Source organism: Anabrus simplex, chromosome 1, assembly GCF_040414725.1.
Source record: "Anabrus simplex isolate iqAnaSimp1 chromosome 1, ASM4041472v1, whole genome shotgun sequence".
NCBI classification, from domain to species: Eukaryota; Metazoa; Arthropoda; class Insecta; order Orthoptera; family Tettigoniidae; genus Anabrus; species Anabrus simplex.
Genome location: NC_090265.1, coordinates 43,778,678 through 43,788,529, shown reverse-complemented (window position 1 = coordinate 43,788,529; position 9,852 = coordinate 43,778,678). Strand labels below are relative to the sequence as shown.

Below are 9,852 nucleotides of genomic sequence, written 5' to 3'. Positions count from 1 at the left end.
GGACAAGAGTTCACCTGCGTGAACGGTTGTAGGCACGCTCTCTATGAGAAAGAAAAATTAGCTGATATAACTTTTAGAATATTGAAATCGTAAAGGAGTTTTCTTTTGTCATTTTTAGTCACGGGACATACAATATTACCGAGAGAGATGGTCGTGCGGTTAGGGGTGAGTAGCTGTGAGCTTCCTTTCGGGAGATAGTGGGTTCGAACCCCAATAACGACAACCCTGAAGATGATTTTCCGTTGTTTACCAATTTCACACCAGGCAAATATTGGGGCTGTACCATAACTAAGGCCATGGTCGCTTCCTTCCCACTCCTAGCCCATCGTCGCCATAAGACATACCTGTGTCGGTGCGGAGTAAATCAGTCTATATATAAAAATATATTAAAACTTTCCATTAATCATGGTGACTTGGTCTTCCTTTTTCTCCAGTAAACAAGAAGATGATTGGTCAACCCAGTATGATGCATCCTGTAAACGTGTCCATAAAATGCAATGTGACTCTTTCTGGCCACGTCCGTGATATTCTTTCAGTATTTCCAGAGTTCTTCGGTGGGACACCAATTATTATTATTATTATTATTATTATTATTAGTATTATTATTATTATTATTATTATTATTATTATTATTATTATTATTATTATTATTATTATTATTAAAAGATTAAAACCTACAACCTATTTTCCAGTCAGTGACCGGGTCAGGGATGGAATGAATGAAATCCCCCATCTTGCGGCGAGGATAGGAATTGTGCCTGCTGCCGAAGCCTGTCACACTCCTCTGGGGCAATGATTAATGACTAACAGATGAAATGAAATGATAGTGGAGAGTGTTGCTGGAATGAAAGATGACAGAGAAAACCGGAGTACCCGGAGAAAAACCTGTCCCGCCTCCGCTTTGTCCAGCACAAATCTCACATGGAGTGACCGGGATTTGAACAACGGAACCCTGGACTCAGAGGGCGAAGCGCTGCCGCCTGAGCCACGAAGGTTATTATTATTATTATTATTATTATTATTATTATTATTATTATTATTATTATTATTATTATTATTATTATTATTATTTCGGTTCGCCCGGAAGGACGTGGTTTCGTATCCCCGACAGGAAGTCACAAAATTTAAGAAACGAGATTTCCACTTCCGGAGGTGCATATGGCCCTGAGGTTCACTCAGCCTACACCAAAAATGAGCACCAGGTTAATTCCTGGGGGCAAAGGCGGCCGGGCGTAGAGTTAACCACTCTACCCCATCACGTGCCGAGGTTAACAATGGTGGAAGCCTTTACCTTCCACTCCTCCAAGTGCCTTCCTGGCCTGTACAGAGGTGACTTTGCTTAACGGCCATACCATGTTGAATGGTCCGATCACCGCAGTTAAGCAACATTGGGCGTGGTCAGTACTTGGATGGGTGACCGCTTGGGAACACCACGTGCCGTTGGCTCAATTCCCTTTTTAGGGGCTGCCTGACCGAGGTGGTAAAGGCGTACTCGGTTCGCCCGGAAGGACGTGGGTTCGTATCCCCGTCAGGAAGTCGTAAAATTTCAGAAATGAGATTTCCACTTCCGGAGGTGCATATGGCCCTGAGGTTCACTCATTCTACACCAAAAATGAGTACCAGGTTAATTCCTGGGGGCAAAGGCGGCCGGGCGTAGAGCTAACCTCTCTACCCCATCAAGTGCCGCGGTTACAAATAGTGGAAGCCTTTACCTTCCACCACTCCCAGGGACTTCATAGCCTGTACGGAGATGACTTTGCTTTCCCCGTCTAGAAAGCCAAGAATAACGGCCGAGAGGATTCGCCGTGCTGACCACACGACACCTCGTTTTCTGCAGGCCTTCGGGCTGAGCAGCGGTCGCTTGGTAGGCCAAGACCCTTCAAGGGCTGTAGTGCCATGAGGTTTGGTATAATTGTTTAACTAGGTTTTTCTTAAATATTTTCAAACTTGGAAATTTATCGAACAATTACCTTAATAATGTATGAAAATCCCTTTCTCGTCGCCCTATAAATGAATATTTGCCTCAATCTTGAATTCCAAATTTATCTTCATATGATGATCTTTCCTACTTTTGTAAGTTCCACCCAAGCTTGTTCTTCTACTTATGTCATGCCACGCCAACTCACCACCGACAGCTCTAAACATACCGCATAGGCGAGCATTTCGTCTCCTTACTCCGAAGTCTTCCCACCCCAAAGTTCGCAACATATTAGTAACACTACTTCTTTGTCGGAAATCTCGCAGAACAATTCGTGGTGCTTTCCTTTTAATTGTTTTCTAGTTCTCGTATCAAGTAGTCCTGGTGAGGGTGCCATACACTGGGGCCATACTCTAACTGCGGTCTTACCAGAGACTTATACGCCTTCTCCTTTACATCCTTCTGTAACCTTTCTTAACAACCTCGTTAATACGATTACCCCAATGAAGATCTTTCCTTATATGAACACCTAGGTACTTACATTGTTCCCCATAAAGTACTATCACCCCATCAACACAATAATTAAAACTGAGAGGGCTTTTCTTCTTGGTAAAACTTACAACTTGACTTTTCATCTCATTTACATTGATACCATTGTCTGCTATCCATCTCACTACATTGTTGAAGTCCCTCTGCAGTCGCTCACAATCCTGCAACTCATGCACTACTCTATACAGTATAACATCAACCGCAAATATCCTCATCTGTGGTTCCAGATCCTTACTCACATCATTTATACATATAAGAAAACATAAAGGTCCAATAATACTGCCCTGTCCGTCATGTCATCTCCGTTATTCCCTAAACAATTCCGTGAACGTTCACTACATAGCTACCACCTGTCCCTTTCCGCGCTTGTTTGCAACCGTTGCATCGACTCGTTGCTCGCTAGATATAATCTTTAAGTTTATTTCGTTGTTCATTTGACTGCTCTGTGGAATATCATGCGCCTGTGTAATGCCAAGTATTTCATGTGATTCGCCGTGAGATGGCGCTACTTGTTCTGCCTAATATTGTTATCCTATTATATTGCATAGCCTCAATGACTTCTGGTTGAGAAGTCTCTTTTCTAGTACTAGCAATCTCAAACATGGCTTTCGAGTCATTAAAACAGTTTATAATGACACCATTTTATGAATACCTTCTTTGGTTTCTTTCTTCATATCTGCGGTATTTTGTATAAATCTGAGAGCAATGTGTAACCGTCTTTCAATCTCGTCCGCCATCGGAGGTATATGAAGCTATCATGACACTAAAAACAAATAAGGCCATAGGGCCTGACGGGATTTGCAATTAAAATCTGAAAGTCTCAAACATAGACGTTACTTTCACGACCTCAACCCTAATGAACCTGTGTCTCCTAGTGCGTGTTAACATCCCCACAACATGGAGAATTTCGATTATCGAAGTAATGTTCAAAGGGAAAAGTGACTAATCAGACCCAAACTCCAACAGAGTAACAGCCTTAGAAAACAATATATTGAAGGATTTGACAAAACTTCTCACGAAAAGGATTACAGAAGCATTTGACCATAAATCCCAGATGAACAGTTTGGATTCCGCAAAGGTCGGAGTACCCTCCACGCCATTAACAACCTGATCAGTAACATTGACGAAACCTTACGACATTCAAGATGCAAGTTTTATGTAACGTTTGTTGATTATGCAAAAGCCTTTGACACGTCAAGTAGACCTTTAATAATTGCGAAAATGGAAGCCATAATGGATGAAGACAAACTCACGAAACTGATTAACAACATTCTGACGATTAACTACCTACAAATTGATGATCGTGTTGTAACTACGAATCTGATAACACAAACCAATGGAGTACTGCAAGGCGACCCACTGAGCCCCCAGCTCTTTAACATAGCGACATAGGACGTGGTGATGGAAACTAAGCTTGGATCAGTAAATGTCAACATATACTTGTACGCAAGTGATTTTGTCATTGGTTCGAGTTTCAAACCTGAATTGCAATATCCCATTGACAATCTAGAGAGATGGGCACACGATAACAAGTGTTTAGAAAACTGTAAAAATCACGTTTCGGATTCACATATCTAGGACTGACATTACAAACAACAGCTAGAGTCTACAGAGCCCACATGAAGTCCCGAGGAACGGCGGCAAGTAAAGCATATTGTACCGGGAAATAGTTATGGGGCCAGAGCATGGGAAGGATCTCAGGTAGTGTGCGGTTGTGATTGGAGTCGGTACAGAGAAGAATGATTTCGCAGGGCGAATAACAGATGGTAATTAAAATTTTTGACAAATATTTATTGATAATCTCAAGCAAATCACCCTGCTTCTCCTTCATCAAAATTAAATTTTCAATTGATCTCTTCAGAATGTAATTAAGTAAATGAAATATATGCGCTGTTATAATCCAATACATTCACTCAATGTTAATAACGTTCAGAATAAATACTAGTTTCCTAAGACCTCAATACACCCTAAAGTTCATCGAGGATCTCCCATATAAACTCAAATTCAAAATAACACACTGATCATAGAACTTAATTCAACCACTTGTTGATTTACCAATATTCTTAAATTGCAAATGAAGCCCATCACTTGTGATAAAAACCTAAAATCTTTCTAAAATTATCAAACGTAATATTATCTCACACTAGCTTTAGCAATCTTATAGTTCAAATTAAATATTTTCAATCACTTGCTGAAGAAATCCTACAGTTCATCTAAACAAATATACAAGATTTTTAAATAGTGAACTTGTTATATGATAAGCCCTACAGTTCATCTAATTATTGTGAAATGATTTCAGTTTACACAACTTCAAAGAAAAACATAAAGTTCATTGAAATATGACTTGAAGTCTTATTGAATGACTTCCTATAATTTCTAGAAGCAGAATTCACACGATTAAAAATTACGAAGCACTTTTCATTTGACAAACGAAGCACTGGTGAGTGACTGAGTGCATTAATAAAAGGTCAGTTATTGTCTAAGTGTAATTACCCGCTTAAGAAAAGGTAAAATACTCTTATATCACCTGTGTTCTGCTCATAAGAATGGATGAAGTACGGCTCTGCAGCTTGGTGACAAGAACTTCTGCAGCGAACAGTCTGAACTCGAACTCAGCACACGCAGGGTACCATGTTCCATCCCACGACGACACCACGTTTAATCCTTCGCAGATACAACGATTAATCCCTCGAAGGATACCAAGGATGTCCCTCGAAGACACCACGAATAATCCCACGCTGGATATGACGTTCTACGTAGTGTGATATTACGACACTTCGCCAAGATTTCCGGTGTTTTAAAAAGAAATGTTGGAACACGGGAAAGTTCAATTGGCACTATACAATGAGTTGTAGGACCATTAATTATCATTAATGAGTCGTATTTCACACTGAAATAAGTCCGAAAGCACATTTTGTACTTTCACTTTTGTACTAGGGCGTTAAATACGTGACTTGGAATAGCACAGTCTATGGCACAGTTCGAGCTATAAGTCAAGTTAACTGTAGTAATAAAATATCACTTCTGCAGTCGACAACACAGTCTTTCACCACGCAGTTTATAAGACATTAAATGCGACAGTAGCACAGTTCATAATAATCACAGATTATGTCGAAATTCGGTAAAAGAATAACCATCACAGTCCGTTAAACAGTCGAATAAATGCAATTAAGGTCACTTCTAGAACAGTCTCTTGAATCCTAATATTCACTGCTTAAGTGGTTTTTATGAATGAGTTCTCATAATAAAAGTTCGTATGACCTAATATCACAATAAAATGTCCTTAATATTCAGTTCTTTTCTTATGGCAGTATTCGAATATTCAAGGAAGACACGTGAAATTAGCCACCCCTCAGTCCTGTTAATTACTGAGTATTTGTGTGGAATAGTACTTCAAATAGTTCACAATCGTAATTGCATACGAGAAATGCGTCTCAAGACTAATGAAATTATCATTAATTGAAAGTGTAATTCATCACGCACAATTTCCTATTATGCTTGTCACTGTAAATGATCACGACAGAGTTCAGATATCTGAGGAATTAACAAAGTCCATAATACTGTCGAATGGTAAGTTAAAGACTGGTATTCTCAGTTCTACCTAACTGCACAGTCCCTATAGCAAGACCACTTGTTCAAGAAATCCGTAAATCTCATACGCGAAACTCGATTTGATAGAACTTTATAACATCTCACATGTCCACGGCGCGGTAGACACTTCACTTACTACGATCTCGCACAAATTCAATGTTTTAGAATATGACGTACACATCTCTCGCGAAGCGCGACGGAGCAGTATGACTTCTAGCCATGACCGAGTTGTAGATTTCAACTGACTATATACTTGAGTCGTTGACCTATTTATATTCTGCTGGAAGCGACCTCACTGGATCAGGCGACAGAGGGGTGGTTATGCATTCCAAATTTCTACCTGTCATATCTTCTAAACTACTGGGTGGATTGATCTCAAATTTTCCACATTGTACATTTGAAATGTGGGCTACATGTTGGTATTTGTCTCGTTTTTATCTGTCGAGTCGTTTAGAAGTTATAAAAATCATTTCTAGACGTTTCCATACGGAGGTGAGATACATGTGGCGCTGCCGTCACTTGACCTTGTTCCCCTCTCTCGCTGCCTCCCACACACTTGTACGGAGCAGTAGAGACGAGAACATTCCCTCCGACAACTGTTCCTATGTCACAACTCAGCCATTCTTTCATTATTAAAGATTTTAATAACCTGATGTGCCAGGATCTATGCCTTCCTGGTACAATATATATGTTATTAAAACAATCAGGAAGCTTTCGATGAATACCGCTATGAAATTATTTGACACGATGATAGCTTCCATCGCCACATACAGGCTGGAAATCATCTGGGAGAAACTGACTACGGCGGACTTGAAGACACTCGAAGCAGTTTCCTGAAAGCTACTCTGGGGATATGGAAATATGCCAAATCTCGAATAGCATATGAACTTGCCAAGGAGACCTTTTTCATCGAGGATTTTCGGATGAAGGGAGGGCTATATTCACAGACGCCTGGAGGATACTATTGCAGGACAGAGTGAAGAAAAGAGACGAAATCTAGATCGTCTGGATCGACTTTTATACAACGGAGGCCGTGATGAATAGGGCATGGACAAACACTAACCACCAGGCGAGTTAGCCGTGCGGTTAGGGACGCGCAGCTGTGAGCTTGCATTCAGGAGATAGTGGGTTCGAATCCCACTGTCGGAAGCCCTGCAGATGGTTTTCCGTGGTTTCCCATTTTCACACCAGGAACATACTGGGGCTGTACCTTAATAATTAAGGCCACGGCCTCTTCCTTCTCATTCTTAGGCCTTTCCTGTCCCATCGTCGTCATAAAACCTATATGTGCCAGTGCGACGTAAAGCAAATAGTACCGGGCGAGATGGCCGTGAGGTTAGGGGAGCGCAGCTGAAAGCTCACATCCGGAAGATAATGGGTTTGAACCCCACTGTCGGCAGCCCTGAAGATGGTTTTCCGTGGTTTCCCATTTTCACACTATACAAATGCTGGGGCTGCATCTTAATTAAGGCCACGGCCACATCCTTCCCATTCCTAGGCCTTTCCTGTCCCATCGTCGCCATAAGACCTATCTGTGTCGGTGCGACGTAAAGCAAATAGCAAAAAAGTACACTAACCAAGACCTCCGATATTCGTTAGCTCGATAGCAGAGCATGGATACCACCATAAGCTGTGTAATACCGAGTACTTCCATAACCCAGACGAATCCTGAGTATGTACATTATGCGGTGTGCCATTGCCATGCAGCCGATACGATGCAGGCTACTCACTTGTACAAATCGGAGATCATCTTTTGTGACATTTTGTAAAAGTGAGTGATGTCAGTAATTCTACAGCAGTTTGTTCTCAACCCCATGCACAGTTTGTGCGCTGTATCTTCAAATAAGATGGATACAGTACTTTTGCATCCATCTCTTGGCACAGGCCAGAGTAAAGTGTAGCTTCCACCGAAGTCCCAGTCAACATCCATGGCTGTGACAATATGGAAGTTGCTGGGGTATGGGCAGTGCTGAGTAATGACATTCAGAGCATGACTAGTGAATCTGAGTGTTATGAAAGGTGCCGCTCATAGGGTCAGTCGTGCTGCAATAGTACTTTCTGACCCAGTGAGGAAAGCAATGGCAAACTACCTCACTCCTCATCTTGCCTAGTACGCCTCATTTTGGTGCTGCCATTGCTTTTTGGGGTTTCCTTATAACCGCATAACCTTTGGTGGTGCTATTTGAGGATCCAACCAGCCTCTGGGCAGATGACCTAACAGACAGACAGACAGACATCTTCAAATAAAATAGTTATTATTATTATTATTCTTTTTCTTCTCCCAAAGTAACTTCGTCTTCTCGCCGTGGCTTTTCTTGCGATCTTCTGACCAGGTTTTGTTGGTGGTAGTGCTTGGATGATGTTTAAAGCTGTGATTGTCGACTAATTTTCTAATTTTCTATCTAATACAATGTCATCTGTGATGCCTATTTACTCAAGATCTTTTCCAACTTCGAGCAGCCAATTTTTATTTATTTATTTATTTATTTATTTATTTATTTATTTATTTATTTATTTATTTATTTATTTATTTATTTATTTCATTGATAGGGCAAGGTTCAGAATTCTTTTCGTCAATCTTTGATTACTCATTCTGAGAATATGTCTATAAAATTTCAAACGTCTAATCAATCAATCAATCAATACTGATCTGCATTTAGGGCAGTCATCCAGGTGGCAGATTCCCTATCTGTTGTGTTTTTCTAAATGTGTCTGAGATTTTATGTGAGCGTTGGTACAGGTCTTGAGATTTCCTTATCATCCAAATTCCCCCTGTATAGACTGGTCCAAAAAAAATTCTTAAGATTATTCTTTCATGCTTTTCTACCTTTAATCAATGATCTGTCCCCAATGATTAGTGTTTCAGATGCATACAGTGCTTTAGGCTTGATTACAGTGCTTTAACGTCTTAATTTTGCATTTAGGGATATAGATTATTTATTATATCTCCTCCAAGTGAGTCTGTATGCTCTTTGCAGATTAGAGACCCTCTCTTTGCTTCAAGATTGAGTCCTGCAGGTTGGATGACTTTTCCCAGGTATTTGAATTTAGACACTTGGGATATTTTGCCATATTGGGTTTTCATTGGTTTTCCATCTATTATTTTAACAAGCTGCCTTACGTCGCACCGACACAGACAGGTCTTATTCCGTATCGTATCCTCTCCTTTGTCCCGAGGGTACCTGTCTTACTTCTTAGTGCTTTGTCCTGGAACCTCATTTGTTTAAGCACCCTCCTGAAAAATATCCGGTCTTTGAAGTCTTTTTATGTTCCTCCTAGTTTCCGCAGATCTTTGTTTACTTCCATCAACCATGGTGACTTGATCTTTCTCTTTTGCCAGTAAATGAGAAGCGGGTTGGTCAACTTGGCATGACGCATCCTGTAGACGTGTCTATAAAATGTTAGGCATCTCTTCTTGGCCACGTCCGTAATTTTTTTACAGTAGAGTATTTGTAGAGCTCTTGTTTGTGTTGCCAATTCTTATTATTATTATTAATAAAGGTACGCCTTCTCCGTGCATTGGAACTGAGCGCCTTTTAGAAGGCCATCTGTGATGTAAACCCTGAACTGTGTATTGGAAGAAGTTTTAGACTTTAACCTTCAGATGTCTCTACTGTCAACTTACTCTCCCGATCTGGTGGGAGGATGAACAATTAATTTTCAAAGGAATGTTGCAGTTTCGATGTGTATTAACTTGAAGTGTTTGTAATTTTTTATGTGCTGAAGTTGTCAGCACTACATAGCCTCCTTCTTCCTGAAATTATTAGCAAATCAGAAATTTGTGTATTTATTTT

At 40.5% G+C, this 9,852-nt stretch overlaps 1 pseudogene; it reads left to right on the top strand.

Annotated features, from left to right (window-relative positions):
• The first annotated feature begins 1,338 nt into the window (after window positions 1–1,338).
• LOC136859420 (5S ribosomal RNA) lies at window positions 1,339–1,446 on the top strand (annotated as a pseudogene).
• Window positions 1,447–9,852: the final 8,406 nt, after the last annotated feature.